This window comes from Notechis scutatus, chromosome 3 (genome assembly GCF_049901735.1).
Source record: "Notechis scutatus isolate UNSWTSFEM ecotype Mainland chromosome 3, rNotScu1.2, whole genome shotgun sequence".
Classification (NCBI taxonomy): domain Eukaryota; kingdom Metazoa; phylum Chordata; class Lepidosauria; order Squamata; family Elapidae; genus Notechis; species Notechis scutatus.
This window is the reverse complement of record NC_142011.1, coordinates 103,976,302-103,994,423: the sequence shown is the minus strand read 5'-3', so window position 1 is coordinate 103,994,423 and position 18,122 is coordinate 103,976,302.

Here is an 18,122-nt window from a genome sequence, read left to right as displayed (position 1 = left end):
AGTGCCACTGTAACTTTGAATGGTCACTGCATACAAGCAAAGTACCAGCAAAGGAGGGGAAAAAAACTCCAGAGACATTCCAGAGAAAGGAAGTCTAGTCCTGCCAAGAATGTAATAAGGGTTAACGGAGAGGCAGTTTCTGTAAGCAACACCAGAATGTTTCCTTCCTGCCTTCCTTACAGGATTAGGCCAGTAATTTCTTCTAACAACTGGTTCTCTGAACTGCTTAGAACGTTAACAACCGGTTCTAATGAATAGGTGATAACCTGTAGAATCCCACCCCTGCCTATACCTTGAAGCCTTTGCTTTCCACTTGGGGTGCTCCTCTGTTTTTTACTCATGGTGGCTGCCACTTCAATACGAACGAATAAAATGACCCTACCATGGAAGAGTTAAATCCCTGCCTTCTAAAGATTAGTAACAGGAAAATCACTGCGACCGGCCAAGTTGGCCTTTTTTTAAAGGCATTGTCTAGGGCTGCAGGGGACAGCTGAAATTTTAGAAAGAGATACAGCCCCCAGGAGAGGGGTTAGCAGTTAAAAAGTAAAAGACAGAAACTAAATCATGCTCCAGAGGTTTTACTGGCCAGCCAGGTATAATCAGATCCAAAATGTGACCTTTAATGTCAATGTGTTGACTCTAGCCTGCTGTGACATACAAACCAATCCACTATGCTGCCTGGCGTCAGATCATCTTAGATAAAAGGAGAGAATGGAGCTAGAATGCCTCAGTGAGTGGAAAAGAAGGGAAGCTTTACCCCTCATCCCCGGAAAAAAAACCCAGCTGAAAAAGAGCAGGTTTGTATCAGAGGAGAAACACAGATAAAACTTCAACCTTGGACCTGAAAAGGATCCACAGGTATCAGGAGAGCCTCAACATTCCAGTAAGAAGTTTTTGATCAGTTTAGTGGGCAACTTGATCCAGCTTCCCTTGTGGACAGAATGTGCTGTCTGGAAATATCCTGGAATGGTACAAAGTGAGGAGAGACATGAAAGGAAAAAAGGCAGAGGTGGGTATTCAGCAGGTTCTGACCAGTTCTGGAGAACCAGTAGTGGAAATTTTGAGTAGTTCGGAGAACAAATCCCACCTCTGATTGGCCCCGCCCCCATCTATCCTCTGCCTCCCAGGTCCCAGCTGATCGGCTGGGTCTTCTTTTGTTGCCCTCCACAGGAGAACGGAGCTGGAAAGCAGGTTAGTGGCGTGGGGAGGGAATGGGGATTTTGCAGTATCCTTCCCCTGCCCACCAAGCCATGTCACGTCCATCGAGCCATGCCCACAGAACCGGTAGTATTTTTAAAAAATCCCATCACTGAAAAAAAGGACGGAAAGGAATATTACCAAATAATAGCAAGGGGGGAAGAAGTTAGGACTGAAGTTGATAAGAGACTCCTAAAGACTATAGGTAGTCTTTTGATCACGTGACTGTGGGGATGCTGCAATTGGTGTAAGCCTGAAGAACGGTCATAGGTCACTTTTTTTCAGTGCCGTTGTAATTTCGAACAGTCCTTGTCTCACAATCATTTTGTTTAGTGACCATTCGAAATTACACACTGAAAAAAAAATGACTTATGACCTTTTTCAAACTTTCGACCATGGCAACGTTCCCATGATCACATGATCAAAATTCAGACTCTTGGCAACTGGCATGTACTTATGGCGGTTACAAAATCCCAGAGTCATGTGATCACCTTTTGCGGCTTTCTGACGAGCCAAATCTATCTGGGAAATCAGACTCACTTAACAATTGTGTTACCAACAACTGCAGTGATTTACTTAACTGTCATAAAATGGGGCAAAACTTACTTAACAATGGTCTTGCTTAGCAATGGCAAGTTTTGGGCTCAATGGTGGTTGTAAGTCAAGGACTATTTGTACTCCAAAATGACATCCATTCAGATAACTCTCTCATCTTGGTCCTCTCGAAGGCAATGATGTTTTTATGTTTTTCTTCCACTTTGAGAACTAGAAACCTATCGTTTTTTAAATTGAAACTGAACCTCTGTAAAACTATTGATGTTCAGACTGGAAGCTGATGGACTTGGCAATTAAAGAGTGAACAGTTTCTTTTCCCCTTCCCCTACTGCATGGCAGATCCAGTTTGGGGTTTACATAAATCTCTCCACTGCTTGGCTTGTACTGTATTCTACACAGCTCCTTTGTGGAGGAGATAATTAGCCCTTGAGATTCAGTACTGCAGCCAAGTAAATGGGGAAAGAGAAGGAAAGGAGGGATTGGCTGCCACGTGCAACTGGATGGCATATGAGACCACGAGAGAAGGGAGCCAAGTAAATACTTCATAATTACGGCTTGCCCAGCAAGGAGTCCCTAACAGCTCAGTGGGGCATCTGCCCTTCATATCAGAAAAAGGGCAGAGAAGATAGTGCGGAGCAAAGGGGAAGCTGCAAAACCTAATCCGTTTCAGAAACCCTCAAACTATTAGTGAACTTAAAACAGTGCTATGGTGGTGAGGTAGGAGAGGGAGAGAGGGAGCTGCAATTTTTGCAATTGATTTGCAAAATTAACACCCGTTTACCCGGAAACACCAGTGAGGCCAAGTCTAAAATACTAGAATGTGAAAGCTTGGGGCCAAGGACTTGAACTAGGATAAAACTTAAAAAGAGAAAATATTTGTAGTAGTTTTCCTCTACTCCCTTGGAAAAACTGTCACTATGTAAGCGTGTGCATATATGTGAAAAATGTTAATTGCATTTCCTTTTCGGTGGAGTTAAATATTTACACAAGTCATTCTGTAAACCATTTTTTTTCAGTCAATTACTACAAAACTCCTAACTTTAAGATTATCCAATTAATGCTAATTGTGCTAGCTTTGCAGGTCAACATTGTTTACATGTGTGGCATGCAGACAATCTCACATTCAGTCATTAACATTGCTCAGTAGGAACATAGGAACACGATTGTATGAAATCTTAGTACTGGTCCTTATTAGCAGATATAGACAACTAATGGGCTGTGTTTGTGTAAAACAGCTTCCTCCATTCCTTGGAGAAATAAGAACTTGTCTCAATTACCATGAAAAAGGAAGAATATACTTAGAACATGTCGGTTTCAATAACCTGGGCTGCTGCAGAAATTCACCCATATAGTGATGGCTCAAATAACATACCCAGACATAAAACTTATTTTACAGTCGGATTTGCACAACCGACAAAAATTAAACAAAATATATTAGAGCTTCATGAATTTTATGAACTGGGGCATGATTTTATTTACAGTAATACTAAAGACTTTACTTGATAGGATGCATTCCTCTTGCATCAACTCAAAATTTGGAAGGTTCTATTTAGAAAATATAATGATATCATAGTAGTATTTGTTTTGTTGCTTATTTGCAGTAAAAGTAATACGCAGAGCAGTTAATAACAAAATGCATAAAAGAGTTTACCACATAAAATAAAATTAAATATATTCAATATGCATGCATTTTAAAAAAGAAACTGTACCCACCAATTTAAAACTAAGTCTAAAGTTAAAAATCAAGTCTAAAGTTAGCTTGGAAACAACTACTGATATAGGCCACTCCCAGGTTCATGTTGAAGCTGCACAATCTTCCCATGGAAGCAGGGCAAAAGAAAGGTCTCTCTCAAGCAATGTAATACAATGTAACTCAACACAACATAACATGAGGGACAGTTTGATCTAGTAGTTAAGATATCAAGCCAAAAAAACCCAAACCAAACCAAAACAAAACCCCAAACCAGGAGACTGAGAGTTCTAGTCCATCTTAGTCATGAAAACCAGCTGGGTGAATAGGGTGATTGTTGTGGGGAAAATAGGAGGAGGAAGGAATATTGTATATATTTGCCACCCTGAGTTATTTTTAAAAGTAATAAAGGTGGGATACAAATAAAATAAAAATAAACAGAGAAATGCTCAGCTAAATACAACGTGGTTTTGCAAATAGCCTGGCCTCAACTTGTGCAGAAATTTATAGCTCATAAACAGCATTTAATATTGTGCCCAGTAATTAACCAGTGTCATTAGTTTAATGAGACATCTCATACACTCTACACTGTAATTAGACTCATCACCTTTTAACAAGATCTTCCAACAAAGCTGAGCATAGATAGATGGATACAGATGTAGGTCATTGTAGGGATACAGATAGATACAGATGTAGGTCAAGTTGTAGGTCATCTAGTCCAATCCCCTGCCCAAGCAGGAGACCCTACACCATTTCTGATAGATGGCAGTCCAGTCTCTTCTTGAAAGCTTCCAGTGATGAAGCTCCCACAACTTCTGAAGGCAAACTGTTCCTTTGGTTGATTGCTTTCACTGTCAGAAAATTTCTCCTTATTTTCAGGTTAAATCTTTCCTTGTTCAGTTTCCATCCATTATTCGTTGTCTGGCCTACAGGCGCTTTAGAAAATAGCTTGAATCCTTCCTCTCTGTAGTAGCCCCTCAAATGTTGGGACACTGCTATCATGTCTCCCCTGGTCCTTCTCTTCACTAGACTAGCCATAAAATAGTTGGAACATTTCTTGATTTTAAAAACATGGGGGCCATGAAAGACAATGGCATTATTGACAGTTTCCTTGGCACTTTTTACATTCCATGCTCCACTTAATGTTCTTTTCCATGGTCCACTTGATGCTGTTTTAAGATATATTTTTTTACTGCAAAACTAGAATTCTTAAAAATAAACAGAGTTGGAAGGGACTCTGGCACTCTCAGTAATAATTTTATTTCCAAGAATACTTTGGGGATCATAATTATTATCCAAAGGTTCTCTTAAGGGAAAAAAAATGGATAGGGGATACAGTCCAATAGTTAACCTGGATATATGTTAACTTGCTGACAGAGAAGAGACAGGTAAAATGAAGGAGCAGAGAATATACTAGGAGGCTAGAGGGAGTAGAGAAAAGTAATCTTGACCTCTGGTAAATTGGTATTTGTAACTGGGGAGCTACTTTAAGGCATTGAATAATACAGAATATGTCCAAATATCTGGTTCCACTCTTGCAAACTGTTGGCAGGCCTTTTGCAAAATGCAGCCTTGGAGGATTCTTTTTTAGATTGGACAGCCCCAACTTATGCATATTCATTCAAAGGAAATCCCATTGGGCTCCATGAAGTTTACATCCACGTAAACCATATTAAGCTGTATAAAAGGAAATAAAACACAACGAATCCTCAAAAATAGCCACATATATTGTTAAGAAATAATACGAGAAGGAGCTGGTAAAATTTTCAATTCCATTCCATTTTCAGCATTCAGACAGGAAAGCTTTATTTCAGAGAAATGGTTCTGTTAGGATAAGTTTCCCCATCCCCCAGTGATGTACTACTTTTTGAACAGACGATGAATATTAAGATGGTCATGATTATTGAAGTTATTTTAATACTTGCAGGCTGTTTCTTTGAATTTGTGCTGCTAGGCAAGTGCTGCTAAGTTGAGCAGAACCCAGATAGGATCTTTCTACCTCTGATTTCCATCAGTTCAAGATTGGTTCAAATTCTGCTGGTTCTCACAATGTAATCTGCTTCAGAGAGCTGGGTCAGCAGAAGTTAAGTGGGTAGGTTCCCTGCTTGGTGAAGATTTGGAGGGGAGCAGTGCAGATGATGTGAATGTTTTACATCTCTGTAGTTATCCCTTTGATTAAAGTAACTCTCATTCTGAAAATCTGAAAAAGTTTGAAAGAGTGTAAAATAAATGTCGCTCCACGTTGCACTGCTAGGTTCCTTGGGCTTCTCTGAACTTAATTCCATGAAAGATGGCATCACTGATGCAGCGATGGTATTCAAAAACTTTTACTACCCGTTCTGTGGGAGTGGCTTGGTGGACGTGGCCATGTGACTGGGTGGGCGTGGTTTTTTTGTAGCCCCCACCTGTTTTGGGAGCTTCTTAGCCACAGAGGAGCCTCTGGGGGGAGCGTTTTGCTTCCCTAAGGCTCCTCTGGGGCTCAGGAAGAAAAGGAACAGAGCATGGGAGGGGCATGCAGCACTCCTCCAAGCTCTGTTTTGGGAGCTTCCTAGCCTCAGAGAAGCCTCAGGGGGTTGTTTTACTCCTCTGGAAGGCAAAAAATGGAGGGGGGCCTGAGCTCCTCCCTCCATTTTTTGCCTTCCTGGCCTTCAGCACGGAGAATCCCGGCACAGCTGATCTTATTACAGCTGATTACCGGGAGGGGGAAAAAAAGAAAGAAATACCTTAGGCGAATGTCAGGCAGGTGGGCGGGGTGAGCGAGATCAGGCGGGAGGGCGACTGGGTGGGGGGCGTGGCCAGCCACAACTTACTACCGGTTCGGTGACCCACGCCAAATTCTTGCTACCGGTTCACCCGATCTGTTGCGAACCGGCTGAATACCACCACTGCGCTGATGGCAGCCTCAATGAAATGCTCCCCCTTACATTAGAACCATCCTTAAAAAGGCATCACAAAGAATGTTCTTCCAGCGTCAGTTCAGAAAGCTCAGATTGTCCCAGGATCTGTTGATCCAGTTTTACAGAGGAATTATTGAAACTGTCATTTTATACTTCAATAACTACTACCTGGTTTGGTACAGCAATCAGACAGAACAGGTACAGAATTCAACAGATAGTTAGGATTGCAGAAACAACAGTTGCAACCAGCAATTTCCATTGAGAATCTGTATACAGCATGAACCAGAAAGAGGGCTGAGAAAATATCTACAGACCCCTTACATCCTGCTCAGAATATATTTCAACTTTTCCCCTCAGGACACTGCTACAGAGCATTGCATGCCAAAACAACCAGACATAAAGAAAGTCATCTTTATGCCATCACATGCCATCACACTGCTGAACACGTAATTCCCACAGCACTGTCTCATTTCTCATCTTTTCTCATCTTCTCATCTATCCTACAATCTTCTCCTATTGGTTTCTAATAGATCCATCAATTGTTGTTTGTAACTGATGATTGCTGATTGTAATTATGATTATGGCCTATGACCTATTACTTGCTGTTTGTCTGTACACTGTGAGCTTATGCACCCGAGACAAATTCCTTGTGTGTCCAACCACACTTGGCCAATAAAGAATTCTATTCTATTCTATTCTATTCTATTCTATTCTATTCTATTCTATTCTATTCTATTCTATTCTATTCTATTCTATTCTATTCTATTCCTTTTCTTCTGGCAAACATTTCTTTACCCACTAGGTAAAGACTCCACTGCATGGAGAAATTATGTTTGCTGGTTGTTTATATATAGTAGCTTTTGCTTTCAGCCTTGTGGCGTAGTGTTTTCTTTGATTGTTCTTGTTCATCTTAATTGTTTTTGGCATTCTCTGTGTTATTGTCTGGGCCAATATTATAGTTGCCAACTAACTACATTATTTGCAGCCTTAGAAGCATTATTCATGATTAACCAATGAAAACGTAAGGCGGACAATTTTTTTTTTTTTACTGAACAGATTCGGAAATAGAACCATTTCAAGGCAGAATAAGGGCCCTAAAGACTCTTTGAAAAATGACTGAGCCATCACAATACTCCAAGCAGACAAAAGACAAACTACAGTCATCGTAGACAAAAGAACACAGTATATCCAAAAAGAAAACAACTACCAGATGACAAGGACAACATCTCATAAGCACAAACCCAACGAAGAAAGTGTTTGTTTGTTTGTTTGTTTGTTTATTTATTTGTGCATGTGAGTATGCAGAAGTCTCTGGGCATATCTCTCTGGATAATTTAACAAATAATAATTAATTTTAAAAAATCAACAATAAAATCCAAAAGATGGTGGCACACAGAGGGATGAACAGCCAACTCTCTCTCCCAACTCACGGAGATAAAAACAGACAAAAGCCACCCGCCACCCAACATCACTTGAACCTAAGGCCTGGGAAAGAGCCATGCTTTTAACGTTCTTTTAAAGGCAGGCAATATTGGGCAAGCCTTTGGTGGAAGTGGGCGGAATTCTGATCCAGAAAGCAGGTGCTGTAATAGACGGGGCCCATTCCCAATTCCTATTGGATGTCATTGTTTGAGACATGGGACCAGGAAAAAGATCCATGTCTTGCAGACTTGATCAGATGAGCAGAAACCATGGGAGTTCTGACAACTCCTAAAATAATTAGTTCTTATATCCTTTGGGGATTTAAAGGTGAAAGCTAGTACCCGAATTATATCAAATGATAACCAGTTTATGAAACGTGGGTAACGGTCATGGTGTGGCTTACTCATCACTGTTTATGCTAATCTGCATTCTTTACCAGCTGTAGCTTCTGAGTGGTTTTCAAGGATATTGCAGTAGAGTGCACTGAAATAGTCAATTGTGAAGTGACCAAGACATCAGTGACTGTTAAAAAGCACCTCTTAGTCCAGGGAAGGGCACAGGTGCACCTGTGCAAAGTCCCTAGTGGATACAACTGCTACACCTATTTCAAACAGGAGCTGTGAGTTCAGGTTATGTACTGGATCCAGACAGAATAGTGTGATCCTGCTGAAGGTCAAAGATAGAATATTCCCCAATCACCAAAAGCTCAAATAAATACCCACAAGCATTCAGCCTGAGCTTCTTCCTCTCTATTCAAAAGCTCAGTGCCTCCAGTCATCAGTATATTGGTGATACTTGGCCCCTTATAAATTATTTAAAAAAGGAAATAACCAAATGTCAAGGATGGGACAAACAGCACCATGTTCATTTTTTGTTATCACATATTATTAACCAATATTTATTGAAGCAGGAAGCAGCATCAAGTACACAGGAACAATTAAAGAACAATCAATACCACATTCAAACAGCAATCAAGGAAGAAATAATGCCCCCATCAAGGCAGGTAGCACAAGTCAACACACACACACACCAGCAAACCTCACTTCCTCCATGCCTTTGCGCTATTGTCTAAACAATACACCAAGAATCCAAGAAAGAACGCTTGTTTTTGGATGGCAGACATAGAACTTGTCACTGAATTACTATTGCACAACCATTATTTTATATAGTATTTTGTAACTGCATAATTGTGACATGAAATGCTGAAGTAACAAAAGAGACACCAGGGTACACATTTTACTGAGCTGAAGTGCTGAGTTACTGTATGGGCTTACAAGTTTTATTTTAGCAAGATATGCATGCCTGCCATCAAAAGTCCTACACATATGAAGCTGACAAAGTCCTCATTCTACCTTTATGAGAAACAATGAAATGAAATATTTATGTGTAATTCAAATATATGTATAATTTAAATAGAGGACCATCAGCAAATCCACACAGGTGACTCAAACCTTTCTCCTAAACAAGTGTATCAATTTTATGTTGCTTATATAGAAATGAAAAATTGACTGAAATTATAGTGAACGCTGGCAGTCTTTATTGATTGATTTCCTTGATTAATAATGATGTTACAGTATGACCCCAAGGCAGTATCCTGGCACCTCTATTATTTAATTTAACAACATTGGCCTTACCTTCACTGGAATCGAATTCCACTTTCTATCTTTAGCTCATAACCCAATTTTAATATTATTACCATCTATGCCAGTACTGATGCTGCCTTTTCTGTATTCCAAATGAGGATGTGATAAAACTCCCATATACTACTAGTATCAGAACTCAACTGTACAAACCCTAAGGAGATTGTATTTACTAATCTCCAAAGTGGGTACAGCATGCACATATTTTGACACTAAAATTGAGATGGTCATGCATGTACTCTTGAAATGCTCTAATTCACCCTGGAGGACAAAGTTAATTTCTTCTCTCATGACAAATTACCAGGACTGGTCCCAAAAGACAATTGCCTTTCTTATTAAATGAGCCAGACCATGAAATCTCTAGCAAAGTGGCTAAATTATCTGGTCTTGCACTAGCAATCAGAAACCAGTGGATCTGAACATATGCTTAGGCTACTGCTGTGAATAAATTTTTTAATCCCAGATTCCTTCCTTCCTTCCTTCCTTCCTTCCTTCCTTCCTTCCTTCCTTCCTTCCTTCCTTCCTTCCTTCCTTCCTTCCTCCCTCTATAAATTATTTAATAATTTAACCCAAACACCCAGCTGTTTAGGTAACAGTCTTATTTTCAAACAAAAATTCAATTTTACCCCATCAACCCCTCCTCTTTTAGGTATGGGTACCAAAGCTGAAAGTTCTGAAATCATTTTAACCATCCTCTAAACAGAGAGTTATGTTGATTTGCATTTGCTGTAAATCTGCTATGTGACATCTGCTTACACTAAGTGTCTTTGACAGAAATAAGCACAGAAGGAGCCTAGCTCAGGCAAGGTCCTTGGTTGCCATAGCAACTCCCTGAAAAGCCAGGAGAGTTTTGGGCTATTCCCTCCCTCCCAAAGAGCAGAGCAATAGGGCAAGAGGTAGAGCCAAGCTGATATGGCCCTCCAAAACAGTTTCTGCATAGTTCCTAGTCAGTTTCCCAAGAAGATACTGATCTGGCTTAGTTAGACATTCCTGCTTCTTAAAATGAGAGAGGATAAGTCCCACTGAGGGCCCTACTTCTCTTAGAAATAGGGTGGGGGGGTAATCAATCAAGGTATGAAAAAGATATTAAAGATGAAAGGATTAATAAAGAATGATCAGAATTGGATAAAATATTAACAGGAACAAAAGATAAATTGATTAAAAGACTATATTGTTATTTATTAGGGGTTAAGTTGGAAGAGGAACAAGTTAAAAAAACAATGATAGCATGGGCAACATTTTCTGGATATGCCATAGAACTAGATAAATGGCAGAAATTATGGTACAGGAATTATAAATTAATAATATCGATCGCATATAAAGAAAACTTGTATAAGATGTCTTATAGATGGCATTTAACACCAGCAAAACTAGAGAAAATGTTTAAAGATAAATCAACTAAATGTTGGAAGTGTCATCAGACACCAGGAACATACTATCATATGTGGTGGTCTTGCATAGAAGCTAAAAGATACTGGACACAAATTCACACATGGTTGGAAAAAATGATCAAACAACATATAGATTTGAAACTGGAAATATTTTTATTAGGAATGGTACCTGAAGGTTATAGTAAAGAAAAAACATATTTAATCATGTATTAACAGCAACTAGAATTGTATTTGCTCAGAATTGGAAAAGTGATACCGATAGAGGGAAAAGTAATTTTAAAAAACATTTGAATGTGCAGAAATGAATAGATTAACATTGGAAATTAAAGAAAAAGAAGAATCTGAGTACTATAAGGTATGGGATTTGTTTTACCAATGGTTAGAAAATAAAATAAATTAAAATGGATTAGATGCATATATAAAGTAATAAGAAAAGGCTGTAAAACAGATATATTGGATGTTAGTTATATGAAAATGTTATTGTTTTTTTTAAATATATTGATAAGAAAAGTATTAATTATGAACTGTAAGCACATGAAAATGTACCTAATCGACACACGGTTGAAACGGAATGGATTTATTGTATATATAAAAAACATTTTAAAAAAAGAAATAGGATGGGAGGGGTATTAGAACAAGCAAGGGTGTTTCTCATGCATGACTACAGGTAGTCCTCAACTTACAACAGTTTGTTTAGTGACCCAAGTTACAACGGCAGTGAGAAAAGTGACTTATGACTGTTTTTCACATGACCGTTGCAGCATCCCCATGGTCATGTGATCCAAATTCAGAGGCTTGGCAACTGACTCGTATTTATGACTGTTGACATGTCCCGGAGTTATGTGATCACCTTTTGTGAGGTTGATTAGAAATTTTGGGCTCAACTATGATCGTAAGTCGAGGACTATCTGTATAGGAAATGATAGATAGCTCTTACCAAAGGTTTGCCTTAAAAACTTTGAAATTAGGCATTACATTAATTAATTATTTTTTTAAATTAAATTAATTTGAGGGATTCAAAGTTATGCTAAACTACTTGTCTTCCTTCACCCTCTTCTTTTCTGTTGTGGTTAGCCGGCAGCAGGTGCGACAGCCGAGGAGAGCGAGGACTCAGATGAGGGACCATTAGGGAGTGGACTGCTGCCTTCAGAGATTGTGGGGGCTGGCAGCAGCGATGAGGAAGTTCCCGAGGAGCCTGTGCCAAGTGCGCGTGCACGCAGGTCTGCTCACAGGAAAGAGCAGCTGCAACAGCATGGGTAACTTGGGAGTAAGGCTGTAAGGTAATGGCCCCCCCTTCAAGAAGATAAAAGCCAGCTGTGAAGCAAACGTTTCTTTGCAGGAAGCAAAGACATTTTGAAACTCAACCTCGTGGACATTACAGTATCTTAATTTGGCATTTGAAGACTCCTTCTTATGTTGTGAAATATTTCTTATCTGTGATTCTTGGCAGTCTCGCACAGTTTTGACGTGGCTTGTGCTTATCAAAGTTAATTAGTTTGCAGCAGCCTTTTAACCGGGGATTTGTAAGAATCATTAAAAGGTTTCTGTTCCCTTTGGTTTGTGTTTGTTTTATTGGAAAAGAGTTTGGGTCAGAACACTTTCTCACACTTATCAGCAGCAGCAACAATGCAAAAGAATCATAAAGTAAATTAAGAGAGCAGAAGCACTTTGGAAAAGATAAATCTCAGGCTGTTCTGCAGCTGTTTTGTAACAGGTTGGCCCCATTAGGATCATGCAAATCTGAAAATATTCATAGCTGTGATAAAGATTTTCTTGGGCTCCCTATGGATTACTGCCTTTGGAAAATAAGTCCCAGCTTCCCACTGGGTATTTCATAAGCATACACAGCCTGTTCATATGATTTAAAAGTAAAAAGAGTGCACAATTTTGATTGGACATTATTACGGTACAGTATATTATTCTTAACAGATGACAATGAAACTTACAAAAGGCTGTGTATTATTTACTTATCTACTTAATTTATTTATTTAGTCTGACATTATTCTACTGGATTGCTTCCCCTGGCTCATGGTGATTTACAATATTACAGAATAAGTCCGTCAGTCACATGGATGGAACACGGCAATATATTACAGAAGCAACCCAGTATTCAAAGGCTGACAATCAGGATGACCTTCACAGGTTGGCAAAATGCAAGAGGGGACTTCCCTTACTTTCAGGTGACAGTCAATGAACAGTGAGAACAATTAACCAGTGGAACGGCTTGCCTTCAGAAGTAGTGAGTGTTCCATCACTGGAGGCTTTTAAGAAGCGATTTAGGCAACTGTTTGTCTGAAATGGTATATGCTCTCCTGCATGAGCAGGGGATTAGACTAGAAGACCTCCAAGGTCCCTTCCAACTCGTTTGTCTCTTAACATGGGGGCCATCACTGAGAAGGCTGTTGTCTGGGTACCTTCTCCTTAAACCTTACACAGGGTAGAGGTGCTCCTTTGGATAAGTTCTCTAAGTGGGCTGATTCTGACCAGAAGAGGTCAAAGATGTGAAGTCATGTTTGGTTTTAGAGGCTAAAAGCTGGACTCAGAATTAGGCCTGGAAGTGTATCAGTGTCAAGGCAGTGACCTCACCACAGGTCTAATGCTGATCCTTTCTGTTAGCATTTTGAACCAATTGCAGAGCCTCGGTTATTCTCCATGACAGCCACTTGTAAAGCATGCTGCAATACAGGTTAGACCTCAACTTATGGATCCACTTGGAACTAGAATTTCTATTGCTAAGTAAGGAAGGTGCTAAATGAGTTGTACCTGACTTTATGACCTTTCATAAATGGTGGTGTTGTGGTTCGCTGGCAGCAGGTGTGGATGGCTGGGGTTTCAGAGAGCAAGGGCTCACATGAGGGGCCTGCGTGTGATGCAGGGATGGGGCCAGGATTATCGGAGAGTGGGGTGCTGCCTTCAGAGATTGTGGAGGCTGGCAGCAGCGAAGAAGAGGTCCCCGAGGAGCCTGTGCCAAGTGCGCGTGCACGCAGGGCTGCTTGAAGAAAAGAGCAGCTGCAGCAGCACGGGCGACTCGGGAGTAAGGCTGCAAGGTAATGAGCCCTCCCTTAATAGATAAAAGCCAGCTGAGAAACCGGAGTTCTTTGCAGGAAGCAAAGAAGTTTTTGCACTCAAGCCTTGTGGACATTCGGAGTATCTTGGTTGGTGTTTGGAGACGCTTTGTGTTTGAAATATTTCTTAGTAATTTTATCTAATATTCTTGGCAGCCTTGCACAACCTTGGCAAGGCTCATTCTTATCAGAGACAATTAGTTTGAAACAGCCTTTTAACTGTGAAGGAACGGAATTCATAAAGAATCATGAGAAAGTTTTGCTGTTACTTCTATTTCATGTTTGTTTCCTTTGAACAAGGTTTGGGTCAGAACAGGTGGCTAAGTGAACCACAGCAGTTGTTTATTTATTTTGTTTATTTATTTGTAAAATTTATTGGCCAACCATCTTAGCTCAAGGTAACTCTGGGCAGCTTACACAAATCCTATGGTGTTTATGAGAATATACCCCATTGACTTTGGATCTGAGTTAACCAGCATAATTTTCCAAATCTCACATAGTCACAAGGACAGAGGAAAAGGCAGAGAAGAACATTTTTTCATGTGGAATCTTCTTGATGCATCGAGGGAAAGACCAAGAAAAATAAATGTAGTGCAAACGTGTGGGCATTCCGATTTGAAAACAGCTATAACGGGCGTGTTTGATGCTTTTCCTTGCCTCTCCTTTTTCTTAAAGAACACAGGGGATTTTTCCTCCTCCTTTCAGCAAATTACAAAATAGATCACCTGAGAAGGGAAATGTAATCAGAAGCTGAATAAAACAGCCTATCAATAACTCTTTTCCCCCTTAATTTCAGGGTAAGAACAATGCCAAATGACCAGTCACAGAAATGCTGGACCACCTGGGGTGATGTATTAATTTAGCCATTCCACATGTCCGTGTGTGCTGCCCTTCTGCCCCCAAAATCCCATAGCCCTCATTATGCAGAGCTATTGCTGAGCCTTAAAAGTGTATTCTGTTGCCAAGAGTTTCTTTTTCAATTTGTGTGATGCTTTGGGTATTGTTTCATAAACCAAGCATTCTGTCACGTCTTGAATTTATTCATGCCACGGTTCTTGTCAATGTCTCTCACGGCTTTCCATATGCCAGACATATTCACCCTGCAGCCTCCAGAATTTCTAGCCGGTATTGGTTACAACACCAAGAATATCATAACTGGAAGGCTTTAGGTTGAGGACGGACGGTTAACAAAATATTTATTTTCTCTTCTTATTCTCTAAATTAAAGGTTAAAGATGAGGAAGAAGGGAAGTACAAAAGCCACAACAACATAGTCCTTTTCCAGAAGGCGGAATTCATCAGTTATAGAGCCAATGAGTGTCCATGGATTCAGTTCTGAAATACAAACTACTCTTGGCCTGTCTGATAATTTAGGGGGGGAAAAGTCTTACCAAGGATTATGCAGATTGTGAGTGCCCTTTTATAAATGAGTCGCTGCCTGAGATACAATATTTGTAGGAGAGACTGTTCATCTATGAAAGCCAAAAATCAGGAGGAGTCTGGTATAGATGGTCTCTTGACTTGAGCCCAAAGTTTCTGTTGCTAAGTGAGACAGTTATTAATGAGTTTTCCCCCATTTCACCACCTTTCTTGCCACAGTTGTTACATGAATCACTGCAGTTGTTAAGCTAGTAACACAGTTGTTAAGTGAATTCCCCATTGACAGCCTCGGGACATAGCAACCATCGTAAATATGAGTCAGTTCAGGGGTGGGATTCAACCAGTGTTACTACCGATTTGGTGACTACGTTTTGCTGCATGTGTGTGTAAAAAAAACCTTAAGCTGTGCTGCCCAGAGAGCTGAAAAGTGCTACACGCAGGTGTGCAGTGTTTGAAAAGCCTCTTTTTTTCTTGCTTTTTCAACCTCAGTTGTGCCGCTCTTCAGAGCTACTGGTTCTACAGAACCGGGGAGAACCGGTAGCATCCCATCCCTAAGTCAGTTGTTAAGCGTCTGAATTTTGATCACGTGACCCCGGGGTGATGCTGCATCGGTCGTTAAGTGTGGAAAACAGTCATAAGTCACTTTTTTTCAGTGCCACTGTAACTTCAAATAGCCACTAAATGAACTGTTGTAAGTTGAGGACTACCCGTATCACCTTTTTAGACTAACACATTTTATTAAAAGATGTACATGTTTATAGTAGCTTTCTATCAAAAAGGGATAAACTCGAATGATCTATGTAGAGATCATACGTCCATATCTGCATACCGGCACAAAGTCCATCTCTAAGACTGATTCTATAATTCTGTTATTCTCTGGGTGATGCCTTTTCACAAAGCTTACACGGACTTCAGCAAACCCTTCAGCCCTTGCAGAGAGCAGACCTAAATTGTTATTAAAATCAGCAGCAGTGAAAATTAGGATCAATGCACCATTTAAAATGGAAAGGCTTAATTATAATTCAGCTTCCCTAATTTTATACATTTGCAGTTGGGGTTTCCAGAGGCATTGCTACCTTTGCATCTGATGGTAAACATTGATCATTTACCTGTGGATTGGAAACCAGCCTCTGTTTTACTCCAGAAAGAGCAGTGAGCTATTTTGCATTTCCTGCAGCATGTAATTGAGCAGCTGTTTGGCTTCCCCAATGCATTGCTTTGGCAACTTTTTGCTTTTCTATCTCCAAGTAAAGATTTTATAACTGCACTTTTGACTTTTGACATATGGCAAAAACATATCCAATGCTTGATGAGAGCACTTTCTAGAGTAAAGTGCTGTGGCAGGCAGTTGAAATTATTAACTCCATGTCTTAAAAAACTTTTACAACCTCTCTCTAAAATAAGAGGGGGAAAAAAGCCAGTACCATTTAGGATGTATTGGGAGAGACAGAAATATTTCCAGCACCACACTGAGCGTAAAAACAGCTGGGTGGAGTAAGAGGAACCTTTTATTGTCCTTGTATACTTGGTCTGACATAACACCTAGAAAGGCTTAAATACTGCCTTCAATGTAAATGTCAAATAACAGTTGAGATGTGCATTTTCTATGATTGATTATCATACCAATTATATTTGCCGTGAGGATCAGAAGCTGAAGGGAGGGACTCTTCATATGTTGCTTTGGTAACATATGCTGTTTGGAAGGAGGAACCCCTTCCACAGTTTATTGGGTAAATATAGTTGATTTTATTGTAGACATAATTTACTGTTCAGGAGACCAAATCTGAATGAGAAGAGAAAAGGAAAATAAACCAATGATGGGCAAATAATCAAGAAAAAGCTTGATGCAGAATCAGATTTGTTTTACATGGTTCCTGTATGAAAACTCACCATTTCCTGGACTGAAATCTATCAATTTTGGGGAGTTGTGTTTATGATTGCTATAGTTTCATTTAAAAAATAAGGGATTTATGGCACAATACCGGGGGGAAAAAATACCTCAAAGCAGCTGTTGCAAAAACTGTATTTGACAGATTACTATAAAGCCCACATTTATATTCCATCTATCCGTGGAAGTTTTCTTGCTATAAATAAAGAAGGGCTTCTTCACATCTTCCTTATTCCTTAGTCCCAATTTCTTGGAGGGTGAAGGGTGTTCACCCATCTAGATTCTGACTATAATGAGCAAAAGTATAAAAATGCCCTCAAGACAAGTTTGTCTTCTGATTACAGGGACACAGGGATATCATTTTTCTGTTACTTACAGTGGATAATGGTTTGCACTGTTTTCTTGATGACTGTAGTTAAATATGTGAACTGGTTGTTTCAAAATAGTGTGATATTTCAGCTGACAAAGGATTACTTCAGTCTTTACTGGGTCAACATTGATTTGCTTTGTTCATATCTCTTAAATTTAGATTCTCTCTCACTATTTAAATTTTATTAGTTTGTTCTGCCCATTAAGTAGAATAAGCAGAAGGCTTGATTCCATGGGCTTTGTATTTGCCATGAGCTGGTAAAGTTCTTCAGCTTTGTTTAGGCTGATAAGCCAAGAGCATAGCAGCTTCTGAGAACTTTTCAGCATCAACTGTAGATCTCTGTCTTTATGCACCTAGAATGCATAGTCATCAACGAAGAGCATTTTTGAATGACTATGGAGGACACCTCGTCCATGCATTCAAGCAGCAAAAATCACAGAGAGGACCTTCCAATTGATACTTCCAATTGGACATATCACTGTTTAAAGAACCCATCCCGTCATTCCATTGTGGAGTAGTTGAATCACGTCATAAATTTCCTTGGGCATCCGTAACGTCTCAGGATGGTCCGGAGAGCCTCCCTTTTTACCGTGCAAATTTTATGTATTTGTTTATTAAACAAATCTAT